Raw genomic sequence first — 16,646 nt, 5'->3', positions numbered from 1 at the left:
CAAAGGAAACAAAAGTGAAAATAAAATTTGGGGACTTCATCAAGATCAAAAGCTTCCACACAGCAAAGGGAACAGTCAACAAAACAAAGAAGCAACCCACCGAATGGGAGAAGATATTTGCAAATGACAGCACAGACAAAGGAGGGATATACAAGATCTATAAAGAACTCCTCAAACTCAACACACACTAAACAGATAACCACATCAAAAAAAAAAAAAAATGGGCAGAAGAGATGAACAGACACTTCTCCAAAGAAGACATACAAATCACTAACAGACACATGAAAAAAATGTTCATCATCATTAGCCATCAGGGAGATTCAAATCAAAACCACATCGAGATACCACCTAACACCAGTTAGAATGTCCAAATTTAACAAGACAGTAAACAACATGTGTTGGAGAGGATGTGGAGAAGGGGGAATCCCCTTACACAGCTGGTGAGAATGCAACTTGGGGCAGCCACTTTGGAAAAGAGTGTAAAGATTCCTTAAGAAATTAAAAATAGAGCTACCCTATGATTCTGCAAATGCACTACTGGGTATTTACCCCAAAGATATAGAAGTGGTGAAAAGAAGGGCCATCTATACTCCAAAGTTCATAGCAGCAATGTCTACAATTGCCAAACTGTAGAAAGAGCCAATATGCCCTACAATAGATGAATGGATAAAGAAGATATGGTCCATATATACAATGGAATATTACAACTCCATCACAAAGGATGAATACCCAACTTTGTATCAACATGGGCAGGATTGAAGGATATTATGCTGAGTGAAATAAGTCAAGAAGAGAAAGTCAATTATCATGTTTTCACTTACTTGTAGGGCATTAGAAATAACATAGAGGACATTAGGAGAAGGAAAGGAAAAGTGAATTGGGGGAAATCAGAGGGGGAGATGAACCATGAGAAACTGTGGACTCTGAGAAACAAACTGAGGGTTTTGGAGGGGAGGGGAGCGGGGGGATAGGTGAGCCTGGTGGTGGGTATTAAGGAGGGAATGTGTTGCATGGAGCACTGGGTGTGATATATAAACAAGGAATCTAGGAACACTGAAAAAATAAAATAAAATTTTTTAAATAAATAAAATATTAAAAAAAAGATTCTCTCTCTCTTCCCCTCTGCCCCTCCCCCTCTAAAATAAACAGATAACATATTCAATGAAGAGTATTAAATGAAGATCAAGAAAATATGTGTAGTTCATAGCTAATATTAACCAAAGTGAGACATGACATTGCAAAACATGGTTATGGTTAGGGTTAGGGTAGACTATGATACAGTATAAGCATATAATACAGTACAGTGTAAAAACACATGGAATAAACATAGTCAACATGGCTAAGGATCAGACAAGAAAACCCTTCCAGAGGCATCAGGAAATTATAAAAACCTAAAATGTAAAGGACAAAAGGGCCAGAATTTGTTCATTTTATTCACTTAAACATCTCACATCTCAGGGGCCCCTCATACAGAACACTACAAAAAGTAGGTACAGGACATTCAGGCATTTAGGTTCAGGGTATCTGTTGACCCTGGTGTGCATAGCTCATCTAACTAATTTGTTTCATGAAAATGTAAGTAATAGCAGTAAGTTAACATTTTTCTGTATTTTATATTCAGAAAATTATCTCCTTCAATATAAGATCTGTATTGACTAAATGGCAGATTTTGATCCAGAGTCCATGGAGAACTCAGGACATTAAGATAACTGGCATTGGGGAATAAAAGACCTAGAATATCCACTATTGAAATCCTTATCTATTCATTCCTGAAGCATGCTAGACTACTCACAAGATAAGCATTCACTAAAGTCTATTTTCTCTTACGGGCAAACCTTTAATCCAGAAATGTTGTGAGGTTAAGGTCTTCAGATGAAGCCATTTCAACAAGAAAACTATCAACTTTTACAGGAGGAAAGATAATGGCAAATGACCTATCATAAGGACCTATCATATGACTCACTGGGAGGCCAGAATGCCACAGACCTGGATTTTGCTTCATAGGAGAATATCAATCAAGTATTTCTCCTCATTGAGCAAGTCCCTCATTTCACCTTCAACCAACTCATTGAGGTCAGCAAAGAAAGTCTGGGCTGTTCCAGAAAGGCAACGCACCCATGTTGAGACCTCTAGACAACCACATTTGAAGATCTTAGGATCTCCACCTAAAATAAATTGGGTCAGAGAGGAAAATGTTTTTCCTGTCTGCCTGGGAAATACCAGGGGCTCAGCCCTATGCACAGCATGGATATCTTAAGCCCTGAACCTCAGCCTTCACCACCCTAAAAGGAGGTCAAGGTACAGAGACCTGACCTGTGTCTGAGAACTACAGATGTGAGAATATGGAGAAGACCAGGATGACCCAGGCCCACGATAAGTCTAACCAACATCCAGTGAAACTTTCATAAGAATATAGTGGAGTCACTCCCTCCCAAGAAGAGTACATGCTACAAAACTTCACCTGAATCATCCTAAATACCTTGGTTTTGGTATGACTCCTATATGCATGGATGTAAGGAGCAAGAATGGGACAGACAAAGGTGAGAGGATGGTGAGCCCACATGGAACATGGACTACAATAGTGAGAATCAACACCTGGCAAAGTTGTAGACAACGTCAAAGCCAAACATGCTTGTCAACAGCTTCTATCTGGCCCGCACAGGGTCTGCTCAATCCTGGGTTAGATCTACCAGTGACTGCAAGCTAAAGAGTTTCAAACTCTAACTTTCATCAAAAATTTCTAAAAATTTCTTCAAAAATATCTAAAAGAACTCATGACAGGTAGGAGATCTGACATACAGGCTAAGTGTAATTTTAGATCTCTCTTTTCTAGTTTAAAATTGTTATTCAAATTCAATTTAGTTAACATAGTGTATTAGTTTCAGAAGTAGAATTTAGTGATTCATCAGTTGTATGTAACACCCAGTACTCATTACATCAAGTGCCTTCCTTAATGCCCATCACCCAGTTACCCCACATCCCTCCACCTACCTCCCCTTTAGCAACCCCTATAGTTAAGAGTGTCTTATGGCTTGCCTCCCTCGTATTTTTTCTTCCCAAAAGAGATGAACATAGTGGAAGGGAGGGGAAAATAAAATTTAGATCCTTAAACAGCTTTTCTTGTTTGTGGAGGAGTATGAGTTTTAAAAAGACAAACCATACTTTGACTATAAGGAGATAGTTATTCTCTAGTTTTTTTACATTTTTGGCATTTAGTTCAGGCAGGCATTGGAGACTAAGATGGGGGCAAGTCTGAATAGGATTTGGGAGGGTGTAGAGAGGCTCTTTTCAGGAGTGCCAGGAAGTCTCCATCACAGGAAGATGCAACAGGGAGAACTTTGACATGTTAGGCACTGAGCCTATCACTTACCTGCTCAAAGGGAAGCCTAGGAGATTGTCATTCTACCAAAATAAATTGGGCTGCCCCCTTGCCACACTCTCAAACTCTCAGTCCCTTGTTTCCATGCAGAGCCACATCTCAGCCACTCAGGAGCATTGGTGACTCACAAGAGGGGGATAAAAATTTGGTGGGCAAGTTACCAGACTCTTTTTCCCAGTAGGGACATACTGATACCCATTCTACATGCTCCTCAGAGTGTTCCAGTGGAACCAAAAGAGCCTAAAGTTGTCCAGCTCAATCCTGTGCCCATCACTGACTGCCCATTCACCCCACTCACATACAACATTCATTCCTCTGTGCTCTCTGGGATAACTTCCAAACACAGTCCCAGCCCCAAGTCCAAGGCTCAGATTCTGATTTCAGGGATCCATCCTAAAACACTCAGGTCTCACTTCCATTTTTTCACTGGCAATACTCAAAAACTAGATGCGGTGTTATTTATGTCAAGAATATAGAATTGGGGGGCACCTGGGTGGCTCAGTGGGTTAAGCCTCTGCCTTCGGCTCAGGTCATGATCCCAGGGTCCTGGGATCGAACCCCGCGTCAGGCTCTCTGCTCAGTGGGGCGCCTGCTTCCCTTCCTCTCTCTCTGCCTGCCTCTCTGCCTACTTATGGTCTCCATCTGTCAAATAAATAAATAAATAATCTGAAAAAAAAAAAAAAGAATATAAAATTGGGACCTGTCTTAGGGGCCTTAGGAAAGATATGGTAATATTGAGAAACGTTGTTCTGATTTCAAGATTTTTCATCAGTGCTTAAGACACAACATCCAAATCATACACAATATAAGATGTACAACATATAAAATATTAATCTATAATTGCAAACCTCCCAAAAATACCATTCTAGAGGTTCAAGACCTCCTCACTTTCTTTAAACTGACAACTTCAACCCAGGAAAATACCAATCTTCTGCAAATTCTGCTAGATAATGTATATGGAACCATTTCACAATTGTTTGAGGAGACAGCATCCATTGGAACTTTTTCAGGTTTGAAGCATAACTCAAAAGCAACCTAATCCCCAACCCTTTTGTAAGTTTACAAGTTTCCACTTCAACTTGAAGCTCAGCATATTCAGATGACACATTTAGTTTACACTAGCCCTGTCTACCTCTACACACTACCTCTTTAAGAAAATTATTCCAGCTCCCACACCAGGGCAGTGAATAGCATATACATAGTTAAACCTGTCTCTTATTGCTCACCACATTGCTTCCTAGGTAAAATTAATGATTGTGGTTTCAGGAGACCTTTAGACACAGTTTGGAAGGGGTCATACAGGTAAAGCCTCCTCCAGAAGAAACAAACCTGAAAAAAACTCTGAAAGTAAAATGAATATTTCCCACTGAAGGCTATGTGGCCTCCAAGAAAATGCCCAGGTAATGGCCTATAGGAGACTGTCCCTTATGAGAGGTTGAGAATGTGATCATCAAGAATTGCTCTCTTTCCTTGGTGACAACTTGTCTTGCTTCCTAGAATTATGCTCAAGGATATGAACTTCATGGACTCCTTCAAGTACATGAAATATTCAGACTTGGAAAATATTAAAGGTAATGTTTTAAAAATCAAATACTCAGCAGAATAAAAAAAACTGATATCGATACTGACAAAAGCAGAAGTTAATCTACATAGAATATACTTCACTTCTACCTTTTGATATTGGATTCTGAGGTCCAATGAAGTCAGGATAAGCAACAAAAATAAAGTCATGTTTAACTAGCTGACCGCACTGACAGGAGCTATAATCAAATGGAATAATGCCCTTACAGCCCACATTGAAGACTCAATCTTATACCTCTTCTCTGAGGAAGAAAATTTTGGACTAGAAATAAGGAGACATTCATATTAATAAATCTACTCCTATGTATCTAGTAATAACTCAAACTTTCTAAGGAAAACTTCCAGACTTAGAATAGCATACTTTCTCCAGGCATGGTCTAGATGAAGTACCCCTTAGTTTCACAAACAGGCTTATCTCTGAGGGCACAGTAGATTCATACCACTGGGCACCTTAACAGTTTTACCACCAGAAAACCAGAACTTCATGAGAATGTTTCTGAGCTGGCCAGTGAGGTCGCTGCTTCATACAGGGTTGACAGCCAACAGAGCTGTCTGGAAACCTTGAACCATCTGCACCAGAAACAGTGAATCTTATTTGAAGTGAAGTCCAAGGCATTACCTATTTTCATCTTTGTATATCAATCCCTAGAACATGCTTTCCAGAGAAGTATCATAAAACAAACCCATAAATGTGGTCAGGTCTTCTGGGTATTAGCTATAGTACCTTCCTCAACAGAATTCCACGGTTCATGCTTACTAGATGGAGTCTGAAACCTAGCAGGTCAACATTGTGGGGGCTGAATGGGACTCAGAATTCCAGGTCATGTTTCCAGATAGTCCTAGATGCCAGAGCAGAAAGCACTGCTGCTGGCCAAGAGGACCACTGTCCTCAGCCTGAAACAATTATGTTGCTGGTGGTGCCAAAAGATCATGAAAGTTCATGGGCTTCTAGCTGCAATCTTCCCATATTCAACTTGCACTTCTTATTTCACTTTCCAGGAGGTGCACCTTACTGACAATTTCCCAGTGTAAGAGCATCCATCAGCTTAGCAAATAGATCTATGCTGAACCCATATAGTCAATTTCCTGCAGACATTTTCCAGGTAAGCCTGAGCTAAAATCTCTTCTAGGGCATTAGGAAAGTAAAAAGTCTCACTGGACCATCTCAAATTCTCTGTAATGAAAAAGACTCACAAGGTCTCTTGGCACGATGTCAGATGAGGTAAAGGGAGTTCTGGACTGTACCATTATGGGCGGGAAGGATGGGGATCGTATACCCAACAAAGAACCCTGTGGGAAATGTCAAAGCAAAATAGCCTAGAAGTCTTCTCCTTGGTCAGTCACAGTGTCTAATATAAACCTGCACTTCAGGTGAGACTCTGCATGGCACACAACTAGTTTCCTTCTGATTCTGTCCTGGGAGTCTAATGGGAGGGCAGCCTCCCAGGTCAGGTTTCACCAGAATTCATGCGGCTGAAGGAGAGGGTGGAACATGGAGGAACAGAGAAAAAGAGCTTAAATTGCACACACTCAAGTGAGAATTCAACAGGACTTGAACCTCAGACAATAAAAGTATAGCTTTAAAAAAAAAAAAAGCTTAGGTAATAACTGTACATTATCTTCCCTTCTGAACCATTACTAATATAATGAAGCATGTACTAATAAAATGCATTTATATATTAAGATATGCACAAAGGAATAGGAACCTAAAGGCAACATTCCACTCAAATATAGGAAAGAGTTATTGCAAATTTATTCTATTACACTTTTTCTTGATATTTCCTATCATTTTCAGGACAACTTAAGTATTTAAATAAATCCTTCTTAAAGTGTTACCTTATTTGAAAGGAGACTTTTATGACTAGAACTCGAGAGATATAGGAAAAGAATAAGATGAACATCCCCTACACTTGTGTAGGTAAGCCATGAGCCCTATCTCCAGGATGGAGCTATTCTCAGGCCACCTCTGAGCTCCATTCCACTCTATCTGTGTGGCTGTTGTCTGAAGACCATACAACTTGGAGCACATGGAAACAAGGGCTCTAAAGAGGCCAGTAGGGACCTGTCCCTGATCTAGAGGTTATAGAGGCCTTTTCCAGATCTAGAAGAACCTTTCCTTCTATTATGGGTCAGGGCCAACACAAGAGAGGACTAAATCCCCACAATGATTGTGTCACAACATCAAGGTGAGCAGCACCATGGTAGGATCAAGGAATAAGAGATAAGTGATGACAAAGATGAAGAGCTACATGAAAGTACTCTAAACAGGCTCCATTCTTTGTCTGGGAAACTCTCCTATCCTGAATGACAGCCTCAATGGATAAAGTATTCTTGATTGCAGATTATTCCCATTCAACACATTGAATAGATCATGCCACTGTCATCTGGCTTGCCAAGTTTCTGTGGAGAGATCGACTGCTAGCCTTATGGGTCCTTTCCTTGTAAGTTAAGGACTTCCTTCATCTTCCTTTTATGACTTTTCTTTAGTACTCTATTTTGCAAACTTAGCTATAATAGGTCTTGGTGTTGGAATGCTTTTGATGACTTTTATGGGAGTTCTCTGTGCCTCCTAGATCTGGAGGTCTGTTTCTTTCCCAGATTAGGAAGGTTAACTAAACCTTCTATCCCCCTTTCTTTCTTCTTCTGGCACTCCTAGGATATGAATGTTATTACATTAGATGTAGTTATTGAGTTCCATAAATCTACTCTCATAATCTATCATTTTTCTTTATTTTGTTCAGCTTCATTATTTTCTGTAATTTTATCTTCTGCATCATTTATTCATTCCTCTGCTTCTTCTATCCTTGGTCATTACATCTAATTTCCAATCTCAGGTACTGAATTTTTTCATTTCTGCCTGATTGGGTGTTTTTTTTTTAATTTTTTTTTTCAGCATAACAGTATTCATTATTTTTTCACCACACCCAGGGTTCCATGCAATCCATGCCCTCTATAATACCCACCACCTGGTATCCCAACCTCCCACCCACCCGTCAATTCAAACCCCTCAGATTGTTTTTTAGAGTCCATAGTCTCTCATGGTTCACCTCCCCTTCCAATTTCCCCAACTCCCTTCTCCTCTCTAACTCCCCTTGTCCTCCATGCTATTTGTTATGCTCCACAAATAAGTGAAACCATATGATAATTCACTCTCTCTGCTTGACTTATTTCACTCAGCGTAATCTCTTCCAGTCTTATCCATGTTGCTACAAAAGTTGGGGATTCATCCTTTCTGATGGAGGCATAATACTCCATAGTGTACATGGACCACGTCTTCCTTATCCATTCGTCCGTTGAAGGGCATCTTGGTTCTTTCCACAGTTTGGCGACCGTGGCCATTGCTGCTATGAATACTGGGGTACAGATGGCCCTTCTTTTCACTACATCTGTATCTTTGGGGTAAATACCCAGTAGTACAATTTCAGGGTCATAAGGAAGCTCTATTTTTAATTTCTTGAGGAATCTCCACACTGTTCTCCAAAGTGGCTGCACCAACTTGCGTTCCCACCAACAGTGTAAGAGGGTTCCCCTTTCTCCACATCCCCTCCAACACATGTTGTTTCCTGTCTCACTAATTTTGACCATTCTAACTGGTGTAAGGTGATATCTCAATGTGGTTTTAATTTTAATCTCCCTGATGGCCAGTAATAATGAACATTTTTTCATGTGTCTGATAGCCATTTCTATGTCTTCATTGGAGAAGTGTCTGTTCATGTCTTCTGTCCATTTTTTTTTATAAACATATATTTTTATCCCCAGGGGTACAGGTCTGTGAATCACCAGGTTTACACACTTCACAGCACTCACCAAAGCACATACCCTCCCCAATGTCCATAATCCCATCCCCTTCTCCCAAACCCCCTCCCCCCAGCAACCCTCAGTTTGTTTTGTGAGATCAAGAGTCACTTATGGTTTGTCTCCCTCCCAATCCCATCTTGTTTCATTTATTCTTCTCCTACCCACTTAAGCCCCCATGTTGCATCACCATTCTGTCCATTTTTTGACATGATTATTTGTTTTTGTGTGTTGAGTTTGAGGAGTTCTTTATAGACTCTGGATATCAACCTTTTGTCTGTACTCTCATTTGCAAATATCTTCTCCCATTCTGTGGGTTGCCTCTTTGTTTTCTTGACTGTTTCCTTTGCTGTGCAGAAGCTTTTGATTTTGATGAAGTCCCAAAAGCTTATTTTTGCTTTTGTTTCCTTTGCCTTTGGAGACATATCTTGAAAGAAGTTGCTATGGCTCATATTGAAGAGATTACTGCCTATGTTCTGCTCTAGGATTCTGATGGATTCCTGTCTCACGTTGAGGTCTTTCATCCATTTCGAGTTTATCTTTGTGTATGGTATAAGAGAATGGTCGAGTTTCATTCTTCTACATATAGCTGTCCCGTTTTCCCAGCACCATTTATTGAAGAGATTGTCTTTTTTCCACTGTATATTTTTTCCTGTTTTGTCGAAGATTATTTGACCATACAGTTGTGGGTCCATATCTGGGCTCTCTACTCTGTTCCACTGGTCTATGTGTCTGTTTTTATGCCAGTACCATGCTGTCTTGGTGATCACAGCTTTGTAGTAAAGCTTGAAATCAGGTAACGTGATGCCCCCAGTTTTATTTTTGTTTTTCAACATTTCCTTAGCGATTTGGGGTCTCTTCTGATTCCATACAAACTTTTGGATTATTTGCTCCAACTCTTTGAAGAATACCGTGGAATTTTGATCAGAATGGCATTAAAAGTATAGATTGCTCTAGGCAGTAGAGACATTTTAACAATGTTTATTCTTCCGATCCAAGAGCATGGAATGGTCTTCCATCTTTTTGTATCTTCTTCAATTTCATTCATGAGTGTTCTGTAGTTCCTTGAGTACAGATCCTTTACCTCTTTGGTTAGGTTTATTCCCAGGTATCTTATGGTTCTTGGTGCTATAGTAAATGGAATCGATTCTCCAATTTCCCTTTCTGTATTTTCATTGTTAGTGTATAAGAAAGCCACTGATTTCCGTACATTGACTTTGTATCCTGCCACGTTACTGAATTGCTATATGAGTTCTAGTAGTTTGGGGGTGGAGTCTTTTGGGTTTTCCATATAAAGAGTCATGTCATCTGTGAAGAGAGAGAGTTTGACTTCCTTGTTGTCAGTTTGGATACCTTTTGTCGCCCTCGGCCTGCAAGGACGACAATGAGCCTGGTATGGTGTTAATGCTTCATTTCCGTTTATTTAATCAACTTCCTTAGCTTATATACAGCAGGGTGACCAATAAGGGGCCAAGCAATGGGGAGAGCCAATGAGAGTCCTGTTACTATGCTGATTAAATTTGATACAGCCAATAACTATGTCCTCCTTTAGGCGAGCTTCACCAGAAAGTTTATTGTATACTTGCAGCGTATTTTACTAGCAATAAGCCAAGTGCCTTCTTGTAATGGCGGGGACTTTCCCGGCCGGAGGCAGTCCCCGACATCTCCCCCTTTTTTGTTTTATGGCAGAGATCGTGCCTGTCTTAGGTCGTCAGTAGCAGAAAACATCCTTACCCGTCATCAGACACAAGATATCGATGATCTCTGTCCTGTCTTAGGTTGGTATGTTTCTCTACTGATCTTACCCGTCTTTGACTACCAATCTAGCATGCTTAGCCATATCTGGGGAGATGTCCCAGCCTCTACTGACATAGGGGCTTGGTGCTATAGCTCGGCTCTGCTCTCGCTGCTGTGTTCTCCATTGGTGAACGTTTCTGAATAGAAGCAGAATGCCAATAAGGAGGAGGACAAGATGACCAATTGTACCAGCCCATTGTTTGGTGAACTGGAACATATTGCTGAATGTTGGAAATAGCTCTGGAAGGGAAGCTGGTTGCACACGCATACTATTTACTCGAGTTATCTCAACTAGAAGGATTCGTGTGAAATTTTGAAAATCGTCAGACCAAGCACCCTGCAAATACTAAGAGAGCTTTTGGGAGGAATTGCTGGCCTTATTAAATTGAGAGAATTTTACAGGGGTAACACAAAGCTCAGAAAAAGGAACAATAGAACCAACACTCAGTATATCAGCTAATGAAGAACGGGGGGAAGATAAAGGAAGAATTAGTTAAAGGTAAAGGATAGGGCCAAGCCTTCAGAATAGCCCATAATTCACGTGTCGCCGTCGGGGGAATTAGGAATATCAGAGTCCCCCACCACAGTAGGAGGATCACGGCTTCCTCTGTCCTCATCCTCGTTCTCAGGGGCCTTCCGGACCAATCTCTCTGGAATCCAAATCGGCACTTCTTTGTCCTGTGGGAAAACACAAACAGAGCCTCTGTTCCAGATTAACACAGGATCCGGGCCTTTCCATTGTCCCGTAAGGATATCCTTCCAAAGAACTAAGGGCTTGGGGGAAGAATCCATACAGGCTGAATGTCTTTCAGCTGCTGCTTGACGGTTTTTATCGAGCGTCAAAAATTTAAAATAAATAGAATTGTATTTAGTTTGTCTTTAGGGGACAGGAACATGTCCCCTATTCCCCCTTTTTGTTTTAAAAGAGTTTGTTTGATGGTTAAGTGGGCACGTTCCACCATGGCCTGTCCTTGAGGATTGTAGGGAATACCATGATTTAGGGTAATGTTTAGTTGAGTAAGGAAACCGTGAAATACTTGTGAGGTGTATGCAGGTCCATTGTCTGTTTTTATTTGTCGAGGTTTACCCCAAGTGGCGAAGGCTTGAAGGCAGTGGGAAATAACATCTTTGGATTTTTCCCCAGCATGGATAGAGGCGAATATGACACCAGAACATGTGTCCACGGAAACATGCACATATTTTAGTTTACCAAATTCAGGGATGTGAGTAACATCCATTTGCCATATATGGTTGGGTAACAGGCCTCGTGGGTTAACTCCTAAGGAGGGGGATGGCAAGAGGGTAACACAGTTTTTGCAAGAGACTACAATGTCCCTGGCTTGAGCTTTAGTTATGTTGAATTTAAGTCTGAGAGTAAGAGCATTAACATGAAATAGCTTGTGAAATTGTTTTGCTTGTTGAATATTTTCCATTAAAGTGAAGATAAATTGCTCTTTGGTTAACATGTCTGCAGTGCGATTGCCTTCCGTCAAGGGGCCGGGAGAGCCGTATGTGCCCTGATATGCCCTATGTAAAAGGGTACCTTTCTGTCCCATATAATGTGTTGGAGATTCTTTAAAGTTTCTGTAATGGTGGATTTGATGCTGATGTGACCTACGTTTTCCAGGATGGAGACAGCTTGGACAACATATTTGCTGTCTGATAACAAGTTAAAAGGTGTACCATGAAACAACTGAAAGGCTTTAATGACTGAAAATAGCTCTGTAATTTGAGGGGAGGAGCTCTGAAATAAAAAGGTCCAAGTGTTATCTCGGGTAACCCACCCCATTTTTAGAACCATCAGTAAAAACGAGTTTTGCATTATCCAAAGGTGATTGACGTGTAACCCTTGGATAAATTAATGGGTGAGTAAGACTAAATTGCAGCCATGGGTTTGCCGGATAATGATTGTCAAATTTTGCAGTTGAGATAGTCATAGTAATGGCCCAATCATCGTCACATGCTGCTAAGCAAGTTAACTGCTCTTGTGTATAGGGAGTTAGGATGACGTCAGGTTGTTTGCCAAATGCAGTGATGCTAAGTTTTAGTCCTTTCTATATGATTTTAGCTATGGCATTGGGATACCATGGCAGAACTTTTCCTGGAGAGTAAGCTAAATTGACCCAGGAGATGGGACCTTCCTGCCAAAAAACAGCAGTGGGCGTGTGCTCTACTGCAAGAACACAATAATATAGGGTTTCAGAGTAATTAATTCTATCAACTTGGGCAGTCTCAAGTCTATTTTGAATCAATTTAACAGCTTCTCGAGCTTGTTCAGATAAAATATGGGGGGAGTTCAAGTCAGAGTCTCCTTTCAATGTCTCGAACAGGGGCTGTAGTTCCTGATTAGTGAGTTTTAGGTATGGCCTGATCCAGTTAATATCTCCCAGGAGTTTTTGAAAATCATTAATGTTTTTAACTTATCTGTTCGTAGGGTTACCTTTAAAGGTTTAACTTTAGTATCATCAAGTCTAGTGCCCAGATAGTCCTTGATAGATGTTTTTTGGATTTTTTCTGGGGCTATATTCAAGTCAAACTGTTTGGAACATTCGAAAAGGGAAATAAGGGCCTTTTCAAGTTGTTCTTCCTGTTTATGGCAAAGTAGTACATCATCCATATAGTGGTATACCAAAACGGAAGGATAGAGCTCCTTGACCTTTTGCAAGGCCTGATCAACATAAAGTTGACACATTGTGGGGCTGTTATCCATACCCTGAGGAAGAACTGTCCATTCAAATCGCTGATCAGGACCAGAATGATTAATAGTGGGTATGGTAAATGCAAATCGGGGGGTATCACTGGAGTGTAATGGTATAGAAAAAAAGCAATCTTTGATATCTACAACAATTGAAGGCCAACTCGAGGGGAGGGCAGATACCAAGGGTAACCCTAATTGGACTGGTCCCATGATAACCATTTGGGCATTGATTGCTCTCAAATCATGCAATAACCGCCATTTACCTGATTTTTTCTTAATGACAAAGATAGGAGTATTCCATGGTGAAGTGGTAGGCTTTATATGTCCTGCAACAAGTTGTTCATACACTAATGTGTGGGCTGCTTCATATTTTTCTTTGGGCAGGGGCCACTGAGAAACCCACACAGGCTTGTCATTGTGCCATTGAATTTTCAAAGGCTCAGTGGCCCCTATGAAAAACCCAACCCCGGTCCACCAATCCCAGAGGTATAATTACTTAGGGGTACTGAATTTGTAATATCCTGATTTTTCCTCCCTAATCCTCCAACACCTGAATATCCAGCTTTAGTCATGAGGTTTCGAGCTTTCTCACTGCAAAAGGCTTCAGTAGTCAATTTTAGGTCCATTTGAATAAGAATGTCTCTTCCCCAGAGAGATATAGGGATCTTAAGTACATATGGCTGAACCAGGCCGCTATGACCTTCATCATCCTTCCATGGTAATATAGCAGCACTACACATAGGACTTTGGGCAAACCCTAGGCCTCTAAGGGTTTGATCAGCCCTTTGTAGGGGCCAATCTTTTGGCCAATCAACTTCATTAATGATACTACGATCAGCCCCAGTATCCAGAAGGCCCATAAATTTTTTATTTCTGATCCACAGAGAATAAAGAGGTCTATCCTCCATTCCAAGTGTTAGACATGCGAGGGGCGAGCCAGTGGAGCCAAAACCCCTCTGTCCACGGGATTTTGTGTTGGGGAATAGTTTATGACAGCTTGGTAACACTATAATTTATGCTATTTTATCACCTGGACTGATAACTGTAATGCCACGAGGGGAAGACACTAATATTTTGACTATTCCTGTATAATCAGCATCAATTACTCCGGGGTGTACTATTAATCCAGCAAGGGCTGTGGAGCTACGCCCTAATAATAGGCCTACAGTGTTCACAGGCAGTGGGCCCTTAAAATCCGTTTCCACCACCTGGGTTCCCATCTCGGGGGTTAGTACAAGTCTGGTGGTGGCGCGGATGTCCAATCCGGCGCTTCCTTTTGTAGCCCGCCTTGGCTCATCGGCGGGTAATGCATGCGGGCTACCTGTTGAAGCACCCCATACATTTGAGGGCCCTGGGGTGATGGGCCCCATTTCCCATTTTTTGAATTCCTTGGGGGTAGTGGATTACCTTGAATATCTTTTACTGAGCGACATTCATTCGCCCAGTGTGTACCCTTGCCACACCTAGGACATATGCCAGGTTGTTTTACTGTTGGGGGACCCTTGATGTCAGGACATTCTCGCTTAAAGTGCCCCTGAGCTCCACATTTGTAGCATTCCCCAGAATTTCCTTTAGTGCCCTTACGTTGGGATAGCTGAATGCCCTGAAGGCCTTGAGTAATGGCTGAAGCAAGTACTTGTCCTTGAATAACACTGTCATTAATATCCCTGCATACCTTGATGTAAGTGCTTAAATCTTGAGCCTTCCATGGCCTAAGGGCCTCTTTACACCATTTATTGGCTTGCTCATAGGCCAGTTGTTTAATTAGAGGCATGGCTGTGTCAACATCCCCAAATACTCTCCCAGCTGTTTGCATCAATCTTGCAACAAAATCAGCATATGCTTCATTTGGTCCTTGTATCACCTTAGATAGTTGACCCTGCAAGTTCCCACTGCCCTGGAGGGTTTTCCATGCTTTGGTAGCGGCAGCCGCAATCTGCATGTATACGGCAGTGTTGTATTGCAGTTGGTCATGTTTACCAGTGTATGGCCCCATGCCCATAAGCATATCCAGATTCCATTGTGGATTGCCTGCCACGGCATTATGCCGTGCAACATCCTGGGAATGCTCTTGCCATGCTGTCTTCCAGACCAAATATTGCCCTCCAGAGAGGGCTGCCCTTGCTAAATTTCTCCAATCTTTGGGGATTAAATTCATGCCTGCTATGGACTCCACTAGAGAAATAGTAAATGCTGCCTGGGGGCCGTACTGCATGACCGCTTCCTTTAATTGTTTAACTAATTTAAAGTCCAAGGGCTGGTGATACCGTTGATGATTTTGGTCCTCTAGAACTGGGAAAATCGAGCTGCTATTGGCCCCCCTCCATGCGGTCTTCCAATCCTCATTAGCAGAGGGATGACATTTACGTTATCTCCCCCGCCAGGGGATTGTAAGGAGGCGGAGCATTAGGGGTCACTGCTGAACAGGGAGAGTCTGGTTTTAATTTGAACTTCCACTCTAGCTCCTCCCCCGACATTTCTTCTTCCCCTTCACTAGAACTACTCCTTTCCGAAGCAAGAGATGAGCATTCTTCTTTCACTTCCTCGAGTGCCTCAGCGCCCTCCTGAATAACTGAATCACATTTCGGCTTATATCCTCCCAGGCACCCTCTGACTAGAGTCCATATAACTAACGTTCCCGGCGGCAATGGTTTATTTTTATCCCTCTTCTTAAAATCCTCACCTAACTGGTCCCATTGGGGGATATTTAGCAAGCACTCGTCCAGAAACCAAGGCGCCACTGTCTCAACTGTATTCAAGAATGTCCTAGCAGTTTTCGTTTTTAGTGGCGTGCCATTGGCCTTTAGAAGGTCCTTTAGGGAACCCTCTAACCTCGACTTTGACAGTCCAGATCCCATAATTAGAATCCCAACCTAATGGCTGTTCCGTGTATACTCGCTGCTAAATCCCGGCTCTAAGGCCGCCCCGCTTCTTATTGCGGTCTTGTACAAGATTCCCACCACTTTGATCGTGGTCCCTTCCCTGCTTACCTGCGGACTTCTCCCTTGCAAGGGTTTTCTATTTTTCTTAATATTTCCCGGGTCTCAGCACCATTTGTCGCCCTCGGCCTGCAAGGACGACAATGAGCCTGGTATGGTGTTAATGCTTCATTTCCGTTTATTTAATCAACTTCCTTAGCTTATATACAGCAGGGTGACCAATAAGGGGCCAAGCAATGGGGAGAGCCAATGAGAGTCCTGTTACTATGCTGATTAAATTTGATACAGCCAATAACTACGTCCTCCTTTAGGCGGGCTTCACCAGAAAGTTCATTGTATACTTGCAGTGTATTTTACTAGCAGTGAGCCAAGCGCCTTCTTGTAATGGCGGGGACTTTCCTGGCCAGAGGCAGTCCCTGACAACCTTTTATTTCTCTTTGTTGTCTGCTGTTGCTAA

The sequence above is a fragment of the Mustela erminea genome, chromosome 2, assembly GCF_009829155.1.
Source record: "Mustela erminea isolate mMusErm1 chromosome 2, mMusErm1.Pri, whole genome shotgun sequence".
Taxonomy (NCBI): domain Eukaryota; kingdom Metazoa; phylum Chordata; class Mammalia; order Carnivora; family Mustelidae; genus Mustela; species Mustela erminea.
This window is presented reverse-complemented; position numbering follows the sequence as displayed.